At 33.7% G+C, this 23,854-nt stretch overlaps 1 pseudogene; it reads left to right on the forward strand.

Annotated features, from left to right (window-relative positions):
• The window catches only part of LOC144380404 (small ribosomal subunit protein eS8 pseudogene), a 99,901-nt pseudogene extending 78,495 nt beyond the window's left edge, over window positions 1-21,406 (forward strand).
• The last annotated feature ends 2,448 nt before the right edge of the window (window positions 21,407-23,854 follow it).

Here is a 23,854-nt window from a genome sequence, read left to right on the forward strand (position 1 = left end):
GAAATTATCCAGTCAGAGGAGAACAAAGGATAAAAAAGAGTGAATAAAACATACCCAAAATATGAGAATCAATCAAATGAAATAACTTACACATTGTTAGAATTCTAGAAGGAGAGAGGGAGAAAGGGACGGAAAGCTTATTTAAAGAAATAAATGCTAAGAACTTCCCAAATCTAGGGAGAGGTTTAGATATCCAAGTTTATGAAGCTATAGTCTCTCACCAGATTTTTAACTCAAAACAATCTTGTTCAAGACACGTTATAATAAAACTGTATAAAATAGAAGAGAGAATTTTATTTTTTTAAATATTTTATTTATTTATTTGAGAAAGAGAGAGAGAATGAGCAGGTGGGAGGGGCAGAGGGAGAGAGAGAAGCAGTCACCCCACTGAGCAGGAAGCCTCATGTACAGATGTAGGGCTCTTTCCCAGGACACTGAGATCATGACCTGAGCCGAAGGCAGACGCTTAACTGATGGAGCCACCCAGGTGCCTGAAGACAAAGAATTTTAAAAGCAACAAGAGAAAAAAAAAATTCCTCACATTTGAGGAAACTCCCACAAGCCTATGAGCAGATTTCTCAGCAGAAACCTTGCAGGCCAAGAGAGAATGGGAAGATATATTCAAAGTGCTGAAAGAAAAAAAAAACCTGCCAGCCAAGAAATCTTTCCCTAGTAAAGAGATTTTTCAGAAATGAAGAGGAGAAAGACCTTCGCACAAAAGAAACATTGAGGGAGTTCATTACCAGTAGATATGTCTTACAAGAAATGTTGAAAGGAGGTCTACAAGTCAAAATGAAAAAATGGTAATCAGTAACATGAAAACATGAAAATATGAAATACTTGGATAAAGATAAGCCTATAGTCAAATTTAGAATACTCTAATACTATAATATGTTGATATGTTAGTCACTTTAGTATAAAGGTTAAAGGACAAAAGTATTTAAAGGCAACTATAGCTACATTAACTTGTTAATGGATAAACAATATAAAAATAGGTGAATTGTAACATCAAAAGTATAATGGGGTGAGGAATAAAAGGGAAGTTTCTATATGTAATTGAAACTAAGTTCTAGCAGCTTAAAATATACTCTTATAAGATGTTTTATATAATCCTCATAATAGCAAGAAAACAAAAACATACAGCTGATCCACAAAAGATAAAGACAAGGGAATCAATTTTTTTTATTGTATCTGTATGAGGTGATGGATGCTAACTAAACTTATTGCAGTAGGGCGCCTGGGTGGCTCAGTTGGTTAAGCAACTGCCTTCGGCTCAGGTCATGATTCTGGAGTCCCGGGATCGAGTCCCACATCGGGCTCCCTGCTCAGCTGGGGGTCTGCTTCTCCCTCTGACCCTCTTCCCTCTCGTGCTCTCTGTCTCTCATTCTCTCTCTCTCAAATAAATAAATAAAATCTTTAAAAAAAAAAAAAAAAAAAAAAACTTATTGCAGTAATCATTTCATAATATTTTTAAGTGAAACATTTATGCTATACACCTTATACAGTGATGTATGTCAAATTTATCTCAATAAAACCAGAAAAAAAAGACATGGGAACTACAGCATACCACTATAAAAAATCATTAATTCACAAAGGAAGCCAACAAGAGAGGAAGAAAGGAGAAAAGGAAATACAGTCCAGCTATAAAAAAATTAATTAGATGGAATTAGTAAGTCCTTTTCAATCAATAATTACTTTAAATGTAAATAGATTAAATTCTCCAATCAAAAGACATAGTGTGGCTGAATGGATACCCATGCAAAAGGATGAAACTGAATAACTATAACCCATCATTATCAAAAACTAACTCTAAATAGATGAAGGACTTAAATGTAGGACGTGGAAAGATAAAACTCATAGAAGAAAATAAGGAAAAACTTAACATCAGTCTTGGCATTGATTTTTTTTGAATGTGACACCAAAAGCCCAGGCAATAGAAGCAAACATAAATAAGTGGGTCTACATCAAACTAAAAAGCTTCTGCACAGGAAATGAAGCAATCAACAAAGTGGGAAGGTAACTTATGTAATGGCAAAAAATATTTGAAAACTATATATCTTATAAGGGGTTAATATTGAAAACATATAAGGATTTTATACAACTCAATAGCAAACATAAATAATCCAATTAAAAATGAATAAAATGCCCAAATAGACATTTTTCCTAAGAAGACATAGAAATGGCCAATGGGTGCATGAAAAGATGCTGAACATCAGTAATTATCAAGGAAATTGTTATGATTTCTTTTATTAAAAAGAGAAGAGATAACAAGTGTTAGCAAAGTTGTGGAGAAAAGGGAACACTTATACAATTTTGGTGGGATGTAATTGCTGTAGACATTATGGAAAACTGTGGAATTTCCTCAAAAAATTAAAAATAGAACTACCATATGATCCAGCAATTCCACTTCTGGGTATATACTCAGTGGAAATGAAATCTGGAATTTGAAAAGATAGTCTGCATTCCCATGGTCATTGCAACATTATTCACGATAGCAGTGATATGGAAACAACCTAAATGTCCATCTTTGGCTAAATGGATAAAGAAATAAAGAAAATGTGACCACACACACACACACACACACTACAATATTATTCAACCTTAAAACAGAAGGAAATCCTGTTAACTGTGAAAATATGAGTGGACTTGGAGGACATTATGCTAAGTGAAAAAGCCAGACAGAGAAAAATAAGTCAAAGACTGGAGAAAGATACATCATGCTAACAGTAATCAAAAAGAACCTGAAGAAGCTATATTAATCTTAGACAAAGCAGACTTCTGAGGATGAAAAGTTATCAGGGATAAAAAGGAGCACTGCATAATGATAAAATCATCACTTCCCCAAGAAGATGTAATAATCTTTCATGTGCATACAACTAACAAAAGAACATCAAAATACATGTTGCAAAAACTATAGAACTGTAGGGAAAAAGATGAATCCACTATTATAGTTGGAGACTTTAACACACTTCTATCAGTAATTAACAAATTCAGTTGGCACAAAATCAGTAACATAAACTGAACAGTATCATTGACCACTTGGATCTAATCTACATGTATAGAATAGTTCATAAAACACGAACAGAATACACATTCTTCTGAAGCTCTCCTACAACATTCACCAAGATAGACTATATTCTGGATCATAAAACAACCACAATTTAACTAATTTAAAAGAATACATATCATACAAAATATGCTATCATACCACAATGAAGTTAAACTAGAAATCAATAACAGAAGGATAGCCAGAAACTCCAACATACTTGAAGATTAAACAACACATTTTTAACTAAGTTTTTTATTTTAATTCCAGTATGGTTAACATACAGTGTCATATTAGTTTCGGGTGTACAATATAGTGATTCATCAATTCTGTACATTACTCATTGCTTATCATGATTAGTACACTCTTAATCCCCATCACTTATTTCACACATCCCCCCACCAAACTCCCTCTGGTAACCCTCTGTTTATTCTCTATAGTTAAGAGTCTGGTTTTTGGTTTGTTTCTTTTTTCCCCTTAAACAACACACTTTTAAATTACACATTGATCAAAAAAGAATCCTCAAGAAAAATTAAAAATATTTTGAACTAAAGGAAAATAAAAACACAGTTTATCAGAGTCCATCGTCTCTCATGGTTCTTCTCCCCCTCCGATTTCCCCCCCTTCATTCTTCCCCTCCTGCTACATTCTTCTTCTTCTTTTTTTCTTTCTTAACATCTATTGCATTATTTGTTTCAGAGGTACAGATCTGAGATTCAACAGTCTTGCACAATTCACAGCGTTTACCAGAACACATACCCTCCCCAGTGTCCATCACCCAGTCACCCCATCCCTCCCACCCCACCCCCCACTCCAGCAACCCTCAGTTTGTTTCCTGAGATAAAGAATTCCTCATATCAGTGAGGTCATATGATACCTGTCTTTCTCTGTTTGACTTATTTCGCTCAGCATAATACCCTCCAGTTCCATCCACGTCGTTGCAAATGGCAAGATCTTATTCCTTTTGATGGCTGCATAATATTCCATGAGGTTTCTAGAGGGGAGGGGGTTGGGAGGATGGGTTAGCCTGGTGATGGGTATTGAGGAGGGCACGTTCTGCATGGAGCACTGGGTGTTATGCACAAACAATGAATCATGGAACACTATATCTAAAACTAATGATGTAATGTATGGGGATTAACATAACAATAAAAAATTAAAAAAAAAACACAATTTATCAAGTTTTGTGGGGTACAATGAACAGTGCTAGGGGAATTTTACAGAATTGAATGCATACATTAGAATTGAAGAAAGATCTAAAATGAATAATCTAAGCTTCTACTTTAGAAGTAACAATAAATTTCACCACAAGTAAGAAGAAAAATTTTAAAAATAAGATTTAGAGCAGAACTCAATGAAATTGAAAATAGGAAATCAGTACTTTAATTCTGCTAGTAGTATAGATCTTAAAAACTCTCCCCACACACACCCAAAATATGTGAAGTAATGGATACGTTAATTATCTTGATTGTGGTAATCATTTCATAAGTTATACATATATCAAAACATCAGGTTGTACACAGTGAGTCAATCAAACCATAAGCTTATTCTTTGAAGAGATCGATAAAATTGATAAAACTCTACCCAGGTTAAGTAAGAAAAAAAGCAGTAAGACATAGATTACTAGCATCAGAAATCAAAGAGGGGACCATCACTACTAATCTAATGGACATTAGTGAATAAAAAACATTATGAACCATTCTATGACCATAAATTTGATAACCTAGATTTTGTCAAATCATAAAAAAATCAATCATAAAATTGATAACCAATTTCTTAAAAAATACAATTTACCAAAAATCACAAAGGAGAAATAGTCTGAAGAGGACTGTTTTTTCAAAGGCATTCGATCAATAACTAATAACCTTCCCAAATAGAAAGCACTACAGAGCAGTTCATAAAACAATGGAATATACATTCCTAGTCTGATAATCCTCAAATCCCTGCCATATCTGAGCCTGGTTTGATGATTGCTTCATCTTTTCCAACTGTGTTTTTGTCTTTTACTATGATTTTTAATTTTTCTTGAATGCCAGATATGATGTACTGAATAAAAAAGAATTGAAGAAAATAGTCCTTTAGTGTTAGGTTTTAGATTTATCTGGCTAGGCATTAGGCTGTACCTGTAGGTGTCAGAAGCTAATATTTCCTCTGGTGGTAGTGTTTTTGCCGTCCCTGTTGTCTTCGGGTTTCCGTAGAAACTTATTCTTTTTTTTCTTAAATAAGTCTGAGATATGCTATTCTTTCGATTGTATTCTCCTATTGTTATTGTTATACAGGACTCCTACTGATGTGGTAAAATGTGGGAGGAGAAGTGTTCTGTAGTCCCATGATTGGGTCTTAGACTATTGGTGAACCTTTGCTCTGGTTTGGGACCTTCACAAGTGCTTCTCAGGGACTACCACCCCTTTAGATGAGACAGGAAGGTCAGAGGGGGCTGAAGTTGGTGTTATCCTCCCCCCCCAACAGAGAAGGCTAAATGGGGTTGGAGTTAAGTAGTTTGACTCTAGTAAAACTGATAATCTTGAAGGCAAACCTTGTTAAGAACAAAGAAGCTCTGGGTGAATTTCAAAAGAGCAATTTTTTCTTCTCTACTTGCTAGAAGCTTAAGGGGATTTTCTTCTGATCTTCACTGTGAAAACCCAGGAGGCTCCTTGAGGTAAAACTCACCAAAGTATGGGGCCCTCTACTGAAGTTTTTAACCTTCAACTATGTCCGCACTGGGCCTCCAGAAATTCATCATAATAGCATATGTTTGTCTACTTTGTACTAGTTCCCATATTTGTTTTTGCTCTTGAACTTCTGCTCCCTTAAGTTATGATTCTTTGTATGTACCTTCCTGTCTCTTCAATTATGGATCCTGTAGTTTGCTCTGTGGCCTTGATTCTCTGATGGGTCTAAGAAGAGGTGTTCATTTTTAATTTGTTCAGCTTTTTTCTTGTGAGGATTAGAGTAAAGACTTCTAAGCTCCTTACATGCCAGAACAGAAACTAGAAGTCTCTATTATTTTTTAAATTTAATCATTTCTTAAACTCAGAGTTATATTGAGATCACTGAATTCTCACTTTTAATAGCCTCTGTTGTTATTTCATAGATGCTTTAAGGTCTCTTATTTTTGAGGAAATTTGTATTTGTTATTGCTTTATTTTCTTCTATTTCAGAGTTTCTTAATCTTGGTCCTACAGACACTTTGAGCAAGATCATTATTTATCCTGGGGGGATATTTTGTGAATTTTAAGATGTTTAGCACCATCTCTGGCCTCCACATACTAGATTCCAGCAGCACCTCAGTAATTGTGATAATCAAACTATCTGCATAAATTGCAGAATGTCCGTTGGGAGAAAAATTGTACCCAGTTGAGAGCCACTGTTCAACCTATACTGTCTCTTCATTTTTTAATTTTCTTTTTCAGATTTTTTGTCTTGGTCTCATATGTTAAGGCTCTCCTAAAAATTTTGGAAGCTTTAAAAGAATGAAGAATTAAAAAGCCAATTGTAAGCCTTAAACATGTGAGTGGGGCTTATTGAGCCCAGTGCTTTATGGTAATGACAGTGGTTAACTATTGATAGGTCCTTTCCTGGATCCATTCAGTTTTCCAAAGGTCAATTTTCTCATATCCATTCTGGCACATTATATACCTGGCTATAGTAACTTCTTTTCATTTCACCCTTAAAACTTTCTGTTCCACTAAATTTTCTAAATCACAGCTCTAATCAAGTTATTCTCTGTTTAAAACTTCAATGGTTCTTCACTACCTAGAGAAGTAACAGTGGTGCTCTTGACTTTTAAGGCAATGTACAGTATGACAATTCATTCCATTTTCTACATTTATTTACTGCTATTTACTTTATGTCAAATAGAACCTGTGCTCTTCCTCCCTCCAGAGCTTTTGTTCCTATTGTTTCTTCCTGGTGGAACTACTTTTCTCTTTCAGAAAACTAAAATCCTAACCTTTCCTTTGAACACCATTTGAAATGCCATGTTTTAAATGCCGTGTCATTTTTCTGAATTTTTTTATTTACTTGTGATAACTCCCTCCTCTGAACTTTGAATACTTTTATTCTATATTTTGTTTCATTTGCAACATATGATTTTTGCTTTATATCCCAGTTATTTGTGAACTCATTATTCTCCTGGATTATAAAATCTTTGAGGACATGGTTCAATCATTTTTATATGTTCTGCACCATATAGCACAGAATCTCACACATAGATGGTGCTAAAATATGTTGTTTGGATATAAATTTTAAAAAATTGATATCAGCGACAGCAAAAATGCCATTCTCTTTCAAGAAGACTTCCTGATCATTCAAGTTTTCTTCTATTTCTCTCTAGTCTGAAATTCTATAGTACCCAATCTTTGTACCAGTTATTTCAGCAGTTAGTTACTTATTTAATGGTGCCATGTGTCATCCCCAGTAGTTTAAAAGTTGCTTGAAGGCTGGGGCAGTTTTCATTATCTCTTTTGTATTCTTTATAGTGCCTTGAATACATAAGTGGATTCATGAATACTTGTTGAATCAGATTGAACATAGTAGTCTTTCATACTTCTTTCAAAATGCCACACATTTGGCATGCAAATTAAGCATCAATAAATTAGTGGACTATTGTGAAAATATCCTGAATGTTGCACATAAAATTCAGCTTCTTGAGAGGAATATTTTTCTCATCGAGATAGTCGGCTAACTCCATTACAGCTTCATTTACTCTAAAATGATTTATTACAAAGCTAGAGTTTGGTGTACAACTATTATTCTGTATAACCAGCCATTTGTTCATCCTTTAAGTCTTTGTTTCAAAAGGATTTTTCCCCATTCCTCATTTCTTTGTACTTTACAAAATATAAATATTGTACCTGCTATCTTGCCTTTGCCTTCTTTTTTGTCAGGATTCCAGTCACAGTAAATTATCCTCAAAATAATAAGTACATTTGTCAATCAAGAGAAAAACTGTATGTAAATAAGTCTTCCTTAAAGTTTCTCATAACTCCCAATGTGAGAAATACATTCTCAAGAAGTAATGTACAATCTGGTTACAGAGAGGAATATGATTCCCTCTTTAAGCATTCATCTGCCATTTATAGGTTTTATAGGTTTATATAATATGTGACTTCAGAGTTGATCAGGGCAATACTAATACTGTTCCTCCCTCTTGAAGTTGATAGTTATTGAAAGCATTGTAATTAACAAAACCCCCTATTATTTTTTACAGACAATTAATATTTTTTATTTTATTTATTTTTTTACAGAAAATTAATAATTAAAAAATCTTCATAGAATTTGATTATATTGTTTTAATGAAACCAGTGAACTTGTATAAATCTAGAAGCTAATTATGATGCTTTATTATCATTAACAATTATTAAATCATCACATTGTGATAATCAGAATTTTTAAATTACTAATTACTTCTTAATTTGATATGTCCTGAGTGTTAACATCTGGGTCTAGACAATAAAAAATGCTAAACAATATATATGACAGAAAATCACTGACCACACTAACCATAGTTTTTTGACATATATGCCACTTTTGTAAATCAGGTCAGTATATTTTACAAAGGGCCAGAGTTGCTCAAAATCATTACTCCTCAATTCACATTAATCAATATGCTAGATGCTTTTTCTGATATATTTATTACACACACACACACACACACACACACAGAAAAAATCCTTCAAGATTTTTATTTCAAAGATTTCAAGAGGAAGCTGCAGGGAAATTTGCCAAAAGTACCATAAAAATACCACTGTGGAATCTTCAAATTTAAAAGAGAAGAATGGAAAAAGTGTAAAATTAATTGTATTGTTTTCTAGTGATGACCAGGATGTTTAAGTATAAAGACTTCATAAAAAATGGGCCTCATTTCCATTATCATTTTAATATGCTTTCAGACATATGCAATATTATTGCTATATCACTAATGGTGTTCTTTCAAGCCTGCCTTCACACCCAGTGCTTTTAAACTGCTATTATAATGCTTTTTTTATAACAATTTCTATTTAAATGCAAAGTCCTATGGAGCTAAGCATTGCTGGCTTTTTCTTTTATGTGCATTTTTAGAATACAATTCAACTTAACATTTCCTCCATTTATTGATTTTATGATGAAAATAAAATGCCTTAAAATATTTTGTAAATAATATTATTTTTATATTTATTGCAAAATATCAGACTGGAAAATTAACATATAACTAAAAATTTTTACAATTATTGGAACTTTTTAAAGATTATTACTCACCTACTGTCTCTTACTGTTCTAAGCAAAACCTTTATTTCATCATAATGTCTGAAATGTGTCTCTTCAGAGAATATATACTTTTGTGTTGCTTTAAAATACTATTCTCTTTATAGCTGTGAGCATCCATAAGATTGTACTATGGCTTGTTATATGAGCTAAAATTTTCACTGTGTGAATTCTTACTTGCTGGTAACTTTTAATTAGCTATGCAGGTAGACCAAAATACTAATAAAAATTTCAATTAGAATAAAAGTTCTGCCTTAATCCGGTGTTTTGAAATTTAAAATATTTTACTCTGTCCCTTCCCTTTTTGTTTGGGGTTCTATAAGGCACTGCATCATTACAGTTTGTTTCCCATTCCTTATTATCTCATATTGAAAGTCTCCATCCTTTCCTAAATTTGCAATCCCTGTCCAATTTCATTGCTAGTCTATTTTAGCTCCCATTCTTTCAAAGACTGGAGAAATAGTAAAATAAAATTCATGAAGAAGAAAGTGGAAAGGAAAGAAGATGGCAAAAATAGAGGGAGATTCATAGAATGCTTGAACTTTCAGCTCAGAACTTTCAATTTTGGGTTAAGATAGAGTAAACTCGGGACGCCTGGGTGGCTCAGTTGGTTGGGCGACTGCCTTCGGCTCGGGTCATGATCCTGGAGTCCCGGGATCGAGTCCTGCATCAGGCTCCCTGCTCGGCAGGGAGTCTGCTTCTCCCTCTGACCCTCCTCCCTCTCATGCTCTCTGTCTCTCATTCTCTCTCTCTCAAATAAATAAATAAAATCTTTAAAAAAAAAAAAAAAAAGATAGAGTAAACTCATTCCATTGCATTTCTCTCACTGTATACAGCTATAAAACCTGGATAGAATGCATAAGGCAGCTATTTGAGATTTCTAAAAGGTAAATATTAATAGTCAGGTTAAGGAAAATGACTGGAATTTGAAATGCCCCCAAATTGGTGGCAAATTTACCATTTTCTCTTTACCAGTATCTCCCAGCCTAAAGTTAATGAATCAAAGTGTCACCAGAATGCAGAAAGAGACCAGAGAAGCCCTCTAATTCTAGCTAAAGGAGAATGAAAGGGAACTCCTAAAGTTCAGAGAGTGTGAAAATCCCTCATAAGAGTGTGTGTGTGTGTGTGTGTGTGTGTGTGTATAATTTTCTCTGTTCTTTCACTCTCCAATCCCCAAGTAATTCTATAATTCTATGGTGGTTGTGGCAGCAGGAGCCAAAACTCTGATTAAGAAGAACCTTCATTTCATGGGGCGCCTGGGTGGCTCAGTCGTTAAGCGTCTGCCTTCGGCTCAGGTCATGATCTCAGGATCCTGGGATCGAGCCCCGCATCAGGCTCCCTGCTCAGCGGGAAGCCTGCTTCTCCCTCTCCTACTCCCCCTGCTTGTGTTCCCTCTATCGCTGTGGCTCTCTCTGTCAAATAAAAAAAAAAAAAAAAAAAAAAAGAAGAACCTTCATTTCTTTTCAGTGGATTTGTGGTTCCAAGAGTACGAGGACAAAATTTGTTTCTCTTTTTCTCTTTCTTCCTACAGCTTGGCCCCTCTCATACAGGTAAAACTGCGTAAGTGTATAGTAGAATCAGGAAATCAAAGCCCAACTTTCTGGACAGAGAACTAAGAGGAGCCTCAGGGGAAAAGAGGAGATGTCATTGAGAGGGAGGAGCTGGGACAGTGACCTCATAACATTGTTTTGTGAAATTCTAGGCTCATCCTTAAATGGCTCATACAGTGGATCTTTTCCTATTCAGCACAGCAAACCTTTGAATAAACTAATAAACTAAACTGATGAATAGACCAAGGCTTAGATTCCAGATTGTTGGCACACAGTAGACAAATTAGAACAGTACCACAAATGCTTTGAAAACTGAACTGTCATTGGAACCATACCCCACAGAATGCGAGATGGAAATGTGAGATGGAAATTTGAGATGGAAAAAAATAGGTTGATTAGCTTCTAAAACAAAAACATCAATGTTATCTTGGAATTTAAACAAGACTCAGTGTTTCATAATATATTCAAAACATCTAGGATATGTAAGTGAAGCCAATATCAATGCATAGGGAAAAGAAGCAAATGCCAAGATGACACAGATGTTGGAATAATCTGACAAATATTTTAAAAAGCTATTACAAAAATGACCTAGGAGGCAATCACAAACACTCTTAAAACTAAGGATATCTCGGGAAAAAAATTCAATTATAAAAAGGAATCGAATGGAAAGTTTAGAACTGGTAGTGCTTTAACCAAAAAAGAAAAAAAAAAAGGAAATACACACAGAAACAAAGATGAAAACAAAACAAAAAAAAATTCGCTTGATAGAACAAAACAGCAGGATTGAAATAATGGAAGAAACAGTGAATGCAAATAAATCTGTAATTACATCAAAATTTTAAAAGTCTGACTCCTCTAATTTGAAGACAAAGATTATCAGACTGGATCAAATTCCAGCTGTATGCTGCTCAGAAGAGACAACCATTAAATATAAGTAAGATAAAAATTTTAAATAAAATAATAAAGGTATGTGATGAAAACATTCAACAATAAACTTGTAGAGCTATACACATTTCAAATAAAATTGTCTTAAAATTAAGAATTGTTATTAATTATAAAGAAAGATATCATAATGATAAAATGGTCAATCAACTAGGAACATATGACTATTCTTAATTTTTATGATCTTAATTACATATTTTAAAAATATATAGAGAAAGGAAATGACAAAATTAAAAAGATAAATAAACTTCACAATCGGAGTGGGGGATTTTAACAGATGTCTCTCAATACGTGTTAGGCAAAAAATCAGTAAGCATACAGAAAACTCAGGACACAGTTATCAGACTTTATCTAATTTGCACAGAGCACCTATAGGCAACACATCCTAACAAAGTCTGTATTTCTGAGATTATAGCATTTATAAATTTTCTAAAATTAATTATATGCTCAGTTATGAAGCAGGTTCCAATAAACTTTATAGGACTAAAATCATACTGAGTATATTATTTATGCTCAATGGAATTAATAAAAAAACTTCAAAATAATAACAAACCTCCAGTAATTTAAAAATTAGGCACTACATCTCTATATTACCCAAAATTCATAGAAGAGGACAAAATATGAAGTAGATCATAATATGAGCTAATGATATTGGAAATATGTTTCAGTGAAACTTGTTGAATACAGCTATAGCAGTGTGTAGAAGAAAATTAATAGCTTTAAAATGCATACAGTTGGGGCACCTGGGTGGCTCAGCCAGTTAAGCGGTTAAGCATCTGCCTTTGGCTCAGGTCATGATCTCAGGATCTTGGGATCAAGCCCCACATCAGGCTCCCTGCTCCTTGGGGAGCCTGCTTCTCCCTCTCACTCTGCTTGTGCTCTCGCTCTCTCTCTCAGATAAGTAAATAAATCTTTAAAAAGAATAAAAAATAAAATGCATACAGTAGAAAACTACAAAAAGTAAAAAATGAATTATCTATATAGTAAATAATTTGTAAAGCAGAGAAAGTAAGAAATAAGTTAGACATGAGCAAAAATTAATAAAACAGAAAACAATATAAAATACAGGAAATCAAAGCTAAAAGTTGGTTTTTGGAAATTTCTAATGCAGTTTATAACTGCTTGTCATAACTGACCAAGAAACAACAAAGGAAGGCACAGACTTCCAATGTCAGGAATAAGAATGGGAGTAATACTACATGTCATACAGAAGTTACCGACACAAAAAGATGTAAATGGATTTATTCCATTTATTTTAAAAATGTGATACAATGGAACAGAAAAATAGAAAATATGATTGCTTGATAAATATAATTAATCTTCTGACATAGAAATTCCAGGATCAGATGACTTGCTTTGAGAATTTTACCAATAAATTAGGCAAGAAACTTGACTCTTAAAGGAATTATTTGAAAAAGACAGAAAGCAGGAATAGTTCTTAACTCACTTTATGATGCTAGCAAAACTTTGATTCCTAAATCTGGCAAATACATTTTAATAAATGGAACAAATCCAGATCAATCTCTTTCACAAACATAGATAAAAAAAATCCTAAATAAATGTTTTCCTACACCAATCAATAATATATGAAAAGGAAAAAAATCACTATCTGTTTGTATTTATTGCTAGAACACATAGCTTAACATTTAAATATCTGAAAACAGAATTTACTATATTAATATTTGGTTCTACCTCTCAATATTGGGACATGCTCATTCAGCCAATATTTGTTCATGAATTCCACAATCAAAATTCTTTGATATGCTTATCTTGTTAAAAAAAAAAAATCTCAGAATCACGTGACTGTTTTGATCACTCCTTCCTGGACAACTGTTTCAGTTGCAACAATGTAGAAAAAAAAACTGTTACTTTTTCTTCTCATTTCTATCTTTTGAGCAATATAAAACAAACAATTCACTCAGAGTTTTGGTGGGCATGAACTCCTAACTATAGGTTACATTTTCCAGAAGATTTTGAAACTGCATGTGGCAATTTGACTAAGTTTTGGCTATTGTAGAGTGAATAGAAGTGATGTGTGCAACATTCTGCTTACATTATTTTAAAAATAAAATTTCTTTCCCTCCACTTTTTCTTTTACTCCCCTTACGGGTTAGAACAGTGATTGATATGGCCATCGTGTCAATGCTGTCCCTGTTGATGAGGGCACCACCAATGGAGCGGGGAGGGATTGACAAAGAAATGAAATAGGATACACCTACTTTCTTTCCCAGCATTGTAGAATCAAGCAGCCTACTCACCCTGGACAGCCCGTGCATCACTGTCCTGTTACATACAGGAAAATAAAACCTCATCTGGTTTGAGCTATTATATTTGTGGTTGTCTTTGTTACAGCAGAGTAATTTATATACTAGTTAATAACTAAAGAAAATAAAACTCTACAATAAAGATGTTTAATTATTATATAACAAGAAATTTGGAGGTTCCCAGATTTGGCAAAATGCCTAAGAAATGGTGGCAGATAGCTAGGCTTTTTTTTTTTCCCCCTATATATCCCCTATGCCACTCTCAGCACATTATTCTTAGTTTTATACTCTCATGGTCCCAAAATGACTGAAGCATCTCCGAATATCTTTTTCTCATAAAATAAATTTCATTTAAAGTTAAAAGGAGTATAATTTTCCCCAAATTTCCAGTATCCTTTACCTTATGGCTCTGTACAGAAGTGTGTTTACCTTCTTACCCCTAAAAGGAATCACTCACAAAATGATAATGGGATTATTTTGCTTGGTTTAGGTTAATCATGGTTTCCCTAAGGCTTGGAGAATGACATACATATTGCCAGTGACATGTCCACTTATTTCCTGTTTAAATATACAGGTGCTTTCCCCCAATATATACATATTAATGTTTTTCTTTTCTTTTTCAATGCATTTATAGCCTTTCAAAGTGAGAAATGCTGAGAGGCTCATCTAGTTAACAAATCTAGCTTGAAACAAATGATGTTTGGTTTTTGTACTTATTTGTTAAGTTCGGATGTGGCTCCTCTATCTAAAAAAGATAAATTTTCCACCCCCAATGTATTCATTATACAATAATGGAGAAGGAATAAGATAACTTCATTTTAAGTGGAAGGGGAAGGGATTCACAGTTGTTAGTCCACAGTATGTATCATAACTTACTGGAAAGGATTAGTATTGATTTTCTGCCTTCAGTGGGATAAGCTATTTGCTGATGTGATGGATTAATTATATTAATTGATTTTTGAATATTGAATGAGCATATTATATCTGGAATAAATCCAACTTGGTCATTCTGTATTATTCATTTTATACATTGTTGAAATCAGTTTGCTAATATTGTGTTGAGGATTTTTCCATCTATGTTCATTACATATACTGGTCTGCACTTTTCCCTTCTTGTAATGTTTTTATGAGGTTTTGGTATTAGAGAAATGCTGGCCTCATAGAATGAGTTAGAAAGTATTCCCTCTGATTCCATCGGCTGGGAGAGATTGTAAAGAATTGGTATGATTTCTTAAATTATGGTAGAATTTACCAGTACAACCATCTGGGCCTGGTGCTTTGTTTTGGAAGGTAATTATTAATTCAATTCCTTTCATAGATATAGGCTTATTCCAATTATATATTTCTACTTGTGTGAATTGTGATAGCTGTCTTTTTCAAGTAATTTGTCCATTTTATCTAGATTATCAAATTTGTGGGCATAGAGTTCTTCAGAATATTCTATTATCCCTTTAATGATTTGGGATCAGTAATAATATCCTCCTTTTTTTCTGATATTAGGAATTTGTGTCTTTTTTCCCCCTCTGGGTTAGCCTGGCTAGAGTTTTATCAATGTCTGGAATCTTTTCCAAGTACCAACTTTTGGGTTTACTAGTTTTCTATTGATTTAGTGTTTTCCATTTCATTCATTTCTGCTCCGTTTTTTTCTTCTCTTTGCTTTAGGTTTATATTTCTCTTCTTCCTGTAGTTTCCTAAGGTGAAAGCTTGTACTATTAAATTTAGATATTTTTTCTTTACTAATATATGCATTCAATGTTATAAATGTCCCCTTAAGCATGCTGTTTACCAAATCACACACAGTTTGATGAGTTGTGTTTTCACTTTCATTTAGGTCAAAATAATTTTAAATTTCTCTTGGGATTTCTTTGACCCATTTGCTACTTAGAAGTTTGCTGTTTACTCTCCAATTATTTTCTAGCTACCTTTCTGTTATTTTGTAGCTTAATTTCATTGTGGTCTGAAAGCATGATTTATCTTTTTAAAAAGTTTCTTAAAGTGTGTTTTATAATCCAGAAGGTGGTCTATTTTGTTGAATGTTCTATGTGAGCTTGAGAAGAATGTGTATTTTCCTGTTGTTGGATGAAGTGTTTTATAAATGTCAATTAGATTCGGTTGATTGATGGCACTGCTCTGTTCAACTGTAACCTCACTGATTTTCTGCCTGCTGGTCTGTCAATTACTGATAGAGGGGTTTTGAAGCCTCCAACTATAATAGCGGATTCATCTATTTTTCCTTGCAGTTCTATCAGTTTTACCTCACTCATTTTGACATTCTCCCATTAAGCACATGCACATTAAGATTATGTTATATCATTTTGGGAAAATGATCAGTTTATCATGATAAAATGTCCCTTATTCCTGATAATTTTCCTTGTTCTAAAGTGTGGTTTACTTGACATTAATATGGCTATGCAAGCTTTTTTGATTAGTGTTAGCATTATAGATCTTTCTCCATCCCTTCACTTTTAATATAGCTGTATCTTATATTTAAAGTGGGTTTCTTGGGGCACCTGGGTGGCTCAGTCAGTTAAGCGTCTGCCTGGGGTCATGATCCTGGGGTCCCAGGATCGAGTCCCACATCAGGCTCTCTGCTTAGCAGGGAGTCTGCTTCTCCCTCTGCCCCTCCCCACTGTTCATGCTTGTGCTCTCTGTGTCTCTCTCTCTGAAATAAATAAATAAAATATTTGAAAAAAAATAAAAGTGAGTTTCTTGTAGACAACATGTAGTTGGGTCTTGTCTTTTTATCCATTCTTTAAGTCTCTGTTTTTTATTTGGCATATGTAGAACATCACAGTTTAAAGTGATTATTGATACAGTTGAATTAATATGTACCATATGTGTAATTATTTTCTATTTTCCTTATTTTTTTGTCTACTCTTTTTTGCTTCTTTGGTTTTAATTATTTTATATAATTCCATTTTTCTCTTCTCTTAGCATGTCAATTATACTTCTTTTGAAAATTTTTTGTGGTTGCTCTAGAATTTATAATACATGAACATTTATGAGTAATTTAAGTTCATTTTCATACAACACTCCACAACTTCATGGGTAGTGCAGGTACTTTATGACAGAGTATTTCCAATTTGTCCCCCTCATCCCTTAAATCATTGCTGTCATTAATTAACTTATCCATAAGCTCTAATTACTTATACATTGTTGCAATAATTATTATGAACAGGTAATTCTGTTAAATCAAATAAGGATGAGAAAAATGAAAATTTTATTTTACCCTCGTATTCCTTCTCTGATGTGTTTCCTTTTTCACATAGATTTTGGTTTTTGACCTATGTCTTATTCCTTCTCTTTGAAGAATATATTTTAACCTTTGTTGCAAGGCAGGTCAATTGGTGACAAAATCCCTGTTTTTATTCGTGTGAGAAAGCCTTTATTTTTCCTTCACTTTTTAATTTTTTTTTTAAATCTAGGTGAAATTCACATAACACAAAACTATTTTAAACTATACAATTCATTGCATCACCCTAAAGGGAATTTCCATACCCATTAAACAATCACTCTTTATCCACCCCCGCCCCCAATCCCTGGACCCTGACAATCACTAATCTGCTTTTTTTGTCTGTGGAGTTACCTATTCTGGAAATTTTCTATAAATGAAAGCAAATTATATGCCGCATTTTTGGTCTTGATTCTTGCATTTAGCATAATGTTTTTAAGATTCATCCATTGTATTGTGTTGAATTGGTATCCTGCTGCTTTGCTGAATTCATTTGTTAGTTCTAACAATTTTTTTTTAGACTTTTTGGGTTTTCTACATATAAGGTTATATCATCTGCAAACAGAGACAATTTTACTTCTCTTCCAATTTGGGTGCTTTTTCTTTCCTTTTCTTGCCTAATTACTCTGGCTAGAACTTCCAGTACTATGTTTAATAGAAGTGGTAAAGCAGGCATCCTTGCCTTGTTCTGGATTTTAGTCGAAAATCTGTCTTTCACCTTTGAATATGATGTTCACTATGGGATTTTTATATAGGGCTTTTATTATGTTGAGTAGTTTCTTTCTATTCCTAGTTTCATGTTTTTATCATGAAAGATTACTGAATTGGGTCAAATGCTTTTTATGTACCAGTTGAGATGATTTTTTCCTCTTCATTCTGTTGATGTGGCATATTCCATTAATTAATTTTTGTATGTTGAACCATCCTTGCATTTTAGGAATAAGTCCCACTTGGTCATGGTGTATAATCCTTTTAATATGCTGCTGAGTTCTGTTCACTAGTTGGTACTTTTTGGGGAGTTTTTCATCAATGTTCATAAAACATATTGGTTTGTACTTAACTTTTCTTCTAGTATTTTTGTCGGCTTTGGTATCATGGTAATGTTGGCCATTTGGAATGAGTTAGCAAGTATTCTCTACTCTTGAATTTTTTGGAAGAGTTTGAGAAGGAGTATTATTAATTCTTCTTTAAATGTTTGGTAGAATTTGCCAGTGAAGCTATCAGATTCAGGGCTTTTTGTTACTGGGAAATTTCTGATTATTGATTTAACCTCCTTACAAGTTATAAGCCTATTCAGATTTTCCATTTCTTCATAATTTATTAATGGTAGGTTTGTGTTTCTAGGAATTTGTCTATTTCATCCAAGTTCTCCAATTTGAGTTTTATTGATTTTGTCTATTGTTTCTCTCTTCTCTATTTCATTTATCTATGCTCTAATCTTTATTATTTATTTCCTTCTTCTAGCTTTGGGTTTCATTTGTTCTTAATTTTTAGTTCTATGTGACTATCCACATTTAACCTAAGCAGCCCTCTCTCTTCTGGAAGCTTCAAGAAAGAGACAACACATGATAATACCCTGAAATTTCCTCTTACTTCTTATGATATGTCATCATTTGGCATGTAGGTTGAATCACAGGATATAACAAGAAAAAAATTGACCACACATTTTGCTCCATATAAAAAGAGTAACAAGTTTCTCATCCTGATATGATTGGGTCACCACTTGCCCTCATTTGCCCTCCTTTACTTATCTATTTTGCACAGTTTAGGGACTGTTGTTTATACCACCCATTTTTTTAGTAATCAAGGTGTTTATCAAGTATGGGATGTTTGGATAAAATTAATAGCAAATATTACTATTAGTGGCTTAAATAATAAAGATCTCTAATTACATACAATCACAGAACTGTAATCCTTTTTTAGAACCCTCCAGAAGATTTCCCCTGACTTCTCATTGACTAGCATTTTGTCATAAACAAATCTATAAAATAATCACCAGCAAAGGAGTATGAGATTAGCACACTTTATTAAGACCAATCATGATTCATCCTTTGTGGCTATAGATATTTCCCCCCTTCCCTGGGCATATTGCTGACTCAACACAATTTAGAGTTTGTAAAATTATGTTGAAGGAGGGAATGGCTATTAGGTAAGCAACCAACTCTATATCAAGCATATATTTCCTTTGATTTGATTATATCACAGTCTCCTGAGTTTTCTCCCATTTCTCTAACTGCTCATACTTATTTTATGAGGCTTGCTTCTGTTTAACTCTTAAATACTGGTGTTATTTAGAACTCTGGCTTTTGCTCCCCCCTCCCCCATTTTCCTACTCTACAGATTATTCTACAATATACTCATCTAGTTTCTTGGTTTCAGTTGCCTCGTAAGTGCTGACAATTGCTATATATATATATATATACACATACACACACACCTGCACTGAATATATTTTACTATTTAGGACTGTATACCCAGCTAGTTACTGAATATTTCTGACTTTCAATAACAGGCATCTCAAACTCACGATGATCAAAACTAACAATTATTTTCTTACAAAACCTGCTTCTTCTGTTGTCATTATAATAGCAATTCATTAAACTGCCCAATCAAGGACCATAGGTATCATCTTACATTCCTATCTTTCCTCAATCTCTACATCCAGATAATCACCAAGTCAGGATAAATCTAGTTTTGAAAAGGTGGGAGAAGATAAGATTAACCAAAAGAATGTATAGAGTAAGAAATAGACCTAGTAATAAGTCTAAGAAATGCTAATATCTAAAGAATAGCCATGGAGAGGAACTACAAAAGAATGCATAGTAATTATAAATAATAATGTATTGTATAATTGAAATTTGTTAGGAGAATAGATCTTAAGTGCTCTCTTCACACACACAGAATCGAACTATGTGAGGTGATGGATATATTAGTTGAGTATGGTAATCGTTACATGAGGTATATTTACTTCAAAACACCATATTGTATACTTTAAGTATATACACTTTTAATTTGTCAAACGTATCTAATAAAGCTGGAAAAAATTTAAAAATAAAGAATATACCTAAGTGACAAAAAAAAACCAGGTATATATAAAGAGAAAAATATGACTTTCTGAGAGGAAAGTGAAAAAAGACTTTCAGGAGGGTAGAAATAATTCTTTCACAGCCAGTGCTGATAGGGGTGGGCATCTCTTGGGACTAGTGCCACAAACGCTGCAAGACTGGGGGCAAGAGAAAGACCTTCCACAAGAAGCGAAAGTATGAGCTGGAGTGCCCTGCTGCCAACACTAAGATTGGCCCCCACTGCCCACACACAGTCTGTATTCTGGGAGTCAATAAGAAGTACCATGCCAGGGACCTGGGTGGTTCAGCAGGGAATCTGCTTCTCCCTCTCCCTCAGCTCATACTCTTTCTCACTCTCTCTCAAATAAATAAATAAGATTTATTAAAGATTTATCTTATTTATTTATTTGACAGAGAGAGACACAGCAAGAGAGGGAACACAAGCAGGGGGAGTGGGAGAGGGAGAAGCAGGCTTCCTGCGGAGTAGGGAGCCCGATGCGGGGCTCGATCCCAGGACCCTGGGATCATGACCTGAGCCAAAGGCAGACGCTTAATGACTGAGCCACCCAGGCACCCCTAAATAAATAAAATCTTTTAAAAAAAAGTACCATGCCTTGGGGCTGGACATGGGGAATGGCGAACTTCTCCTGGGGCTCCAAGTGTTGTATGTGCAAAACAAGGATTATTGATGTTGTCTGCAGTGCATCCAACAATGAACTGGTCAGCACCAAGACCTGGTGAAGAACTGTATTGTGATGTCAATCACACCCTACTGACAGTGGTACGGGTCCCACTATGCACTGCTCCTGGGCCTCAAGAAGGACTCCCTAGGAACAAGAGATTTTAAACAAAAAACGATCAAAGGAAATTCAGAAGAAATATAATGAAGGAAAAAGAATGCCAAAACCAGCAGTCTTCTGGAGGAGCAGTTTCATCAGGGCAAGCTTCTTGCATGTATCACTTTAAGACCAGTCCAGTGTGGCAGAGCAGAAGGCTATGTGCTGGAGGGTAAAGAGCTAGAGTTCTAGCTGAAGAAAATCAAAGCCTGAAAAGGCAAATAAATCTTCCTCCCTCCTATCTTCAGTCAGGTAATAAAAGTGTTTATTGTTCTGAAAAAAAAGGTAGAAATAGTTATTTTAAAATAGGGCAAAGTAATTTAATGTAAGTGCAGCAAAATGTCCATTGTACTTAGCAAAAAAAAAAAAAAAAAAAAAAAAAAGATGTTGGGACAGAAACCTGATTTTGGTTGGCCAAAAAGTGAATATAGAAAGGAAATTTGGGGATATGGTGATCTGAATACATGTTATTTTTCTCATTTTTTAATTAAAAAATATTTTTTGAATATGTATTCTTCTTCATCTGTTCTTACACTCAGCTTCTTGGATGGAAAGTTTTAGCTAAAATGTGCTTCATGGTAACATATATTTGTTGGAAATTTTAGATGTATTTGTGGAAAGTTTTCTACAAAAGAGAGTAGGTTTTAAAGTTCATTGTTTGTAATAATTAGTATTTCTCCTTTAGAGCCTGGGGCGAAGAGTACAGCTTCCCAGCTATTCCAGAGACGCAAGGTTGCAGTGTACAGGAACTCTAGGCAGTATAAGTAGCTATATGCAATCTTTGAAGAAACTACCTCATCATGAAAATATAGGCAGCCTCCAAAGTTATTTATCCTAACAAACTAAATTGATCCTAGTCAGGACACTTAGGAGCTGACTGCCTTTCTTTTGTACTAATAAAATAAACATTATTAGATGGTTTACCGAAAATAAGATGAAAGAAAGAAAATCAATTATATTAGTTATCGTAATAAATTAGAATAGACTAATTCATCCTAAACGCCAGAAATTAAAGTGAAAAAATATTTGGGCAAATATTTAGTTCCCAAACATCACTTTTGAAAGATAACACAGATATGTTGAAAAAAAAAAGAATGAGAAACAATTCACCAGACAAATATGAACAAAAATCAATCAAAAGAGGCAATATTTATATCATAAAAGGCAGCATTCAATACCAGAACCAAGATCATTAATTATGACAAAAGAGAGAATATTCCCCCATCCCAACATGTGGATGCTCCAGCCCCTGTAATTTGTGAATATGTTAAACTAAAAAGAGAGATTTTGGAAATGTGACTCAGGTTAAGGATCTGGAGAAGGAGATTATTTTGGATTATCTGGGATGACCCAACCTAATCATTGAGTCCTTAAAAGCAGAGAACCTTTTCTGGATGTGATCAGAAGGAGATGTGATTACAAGAAGGATCAGAGTTATAACATTACTAGCTTTGAAGATGAAGGAAGAGGGCCATGAATCAAGGAGTGTGGGTGGCCACTGGAAGCTGAAAGTGTCAGAGACACTGATTTTTCCCTTAAAGCCTTCAGATAGGAATGCAGTTGATTTAAAGCCAATGAAACCCATGTCAAACTTTTAATCTACAAAACTGTAAGATAGTAACTGTGCATCATTTTAAGCCACTGAGTTGTAGTAATTTGTTACAACAGAAATATAAAACTCATACAGGTTTTTACAATAACACAATTAATAATCAGCAGAGAATATAAAACAGCCACAATTTTTATGCTCCAAACAAAAAAGCAATAAAATACATAAAGCAAAAACTCCTAGACAATACCTAAATCCAGAAACATTATAGTAAAATGTTTTAATATATTTGTTTAAGCCAAAGGAGTGTGGTTGCTTGGGATTTAAGCACTACAATAACATTTTTTTTTTTTTTTTTTTATGAGTAGAGACAGTGAGGGGAAGGGATTAGCCTCTGTAAGAAGGTAAGTTTTTACCCTATATAAGAGAGTATATATTAATCTATTTTATTTGTGTAAAGCTTACAAATATAAATTTTGAGCTTGGCTGCAAACAAAAATTGAATATATTCTCCCAAACAAATTTTTATAGGCCATATTCCCAGACCTTAAAAAATCAGATGACAAAAGCAAGGAATCCAATAAAAGGTATGATCCTCTGAAAATAATTTTTCTTTACTGGGAGATAATGAATAGTCATCTAAATACCTTATGGATTAAAGAGAAAATATATAAATTTTGAAACCAAATAGCATAATGTAAAAATCCATTGTGTTTAAATGGAATTCCATTTGGGTTTTTTAAGGCTGTATATTTCAACTATGTAAGTGTATAGCTCATGTGTAGTTACTCCTGTCCTTTCTGGGTGATTGCTGTTCTCATTTTATTGAATAGTCCTTGCTTCTTTAAGATGGGTATTAATAAATTTTTTCACATGGCACAGGAAATTTCCACCTGATCTATTTCTGATAACCTTATTTGTATAAGGTAGGCATTACATAAACAGTGTTTAGTAGTTACAGCTTAAAAATGATCACCTCAAGAGAGAAATTTTCACTTTTTGAAAAATCCAAATCTATAAAAAGTTTAAATAAAAAGCAGAAATGTTTAGATAAATTTGGAATTTCTTATAATTTGTAAGGACGGGTTTTTTGTTATAAACTAATTAATTATTAATTTCCAAGT

This window comes from Halichoerus grypus, chromosome X (genome assembly GCF_964656455.1).
Source record: "Halichoerus grypus chromosome X, mHalGry1.hap1.1, whole genome shotgun sequence".
In the NCBI taxonomy this organism is placed as follows: Eukaryota; Metazoa; Chordata; class Mammalia; order Carnivora; family Phocidae; genus Halichoerus; species Halichoerus grypus.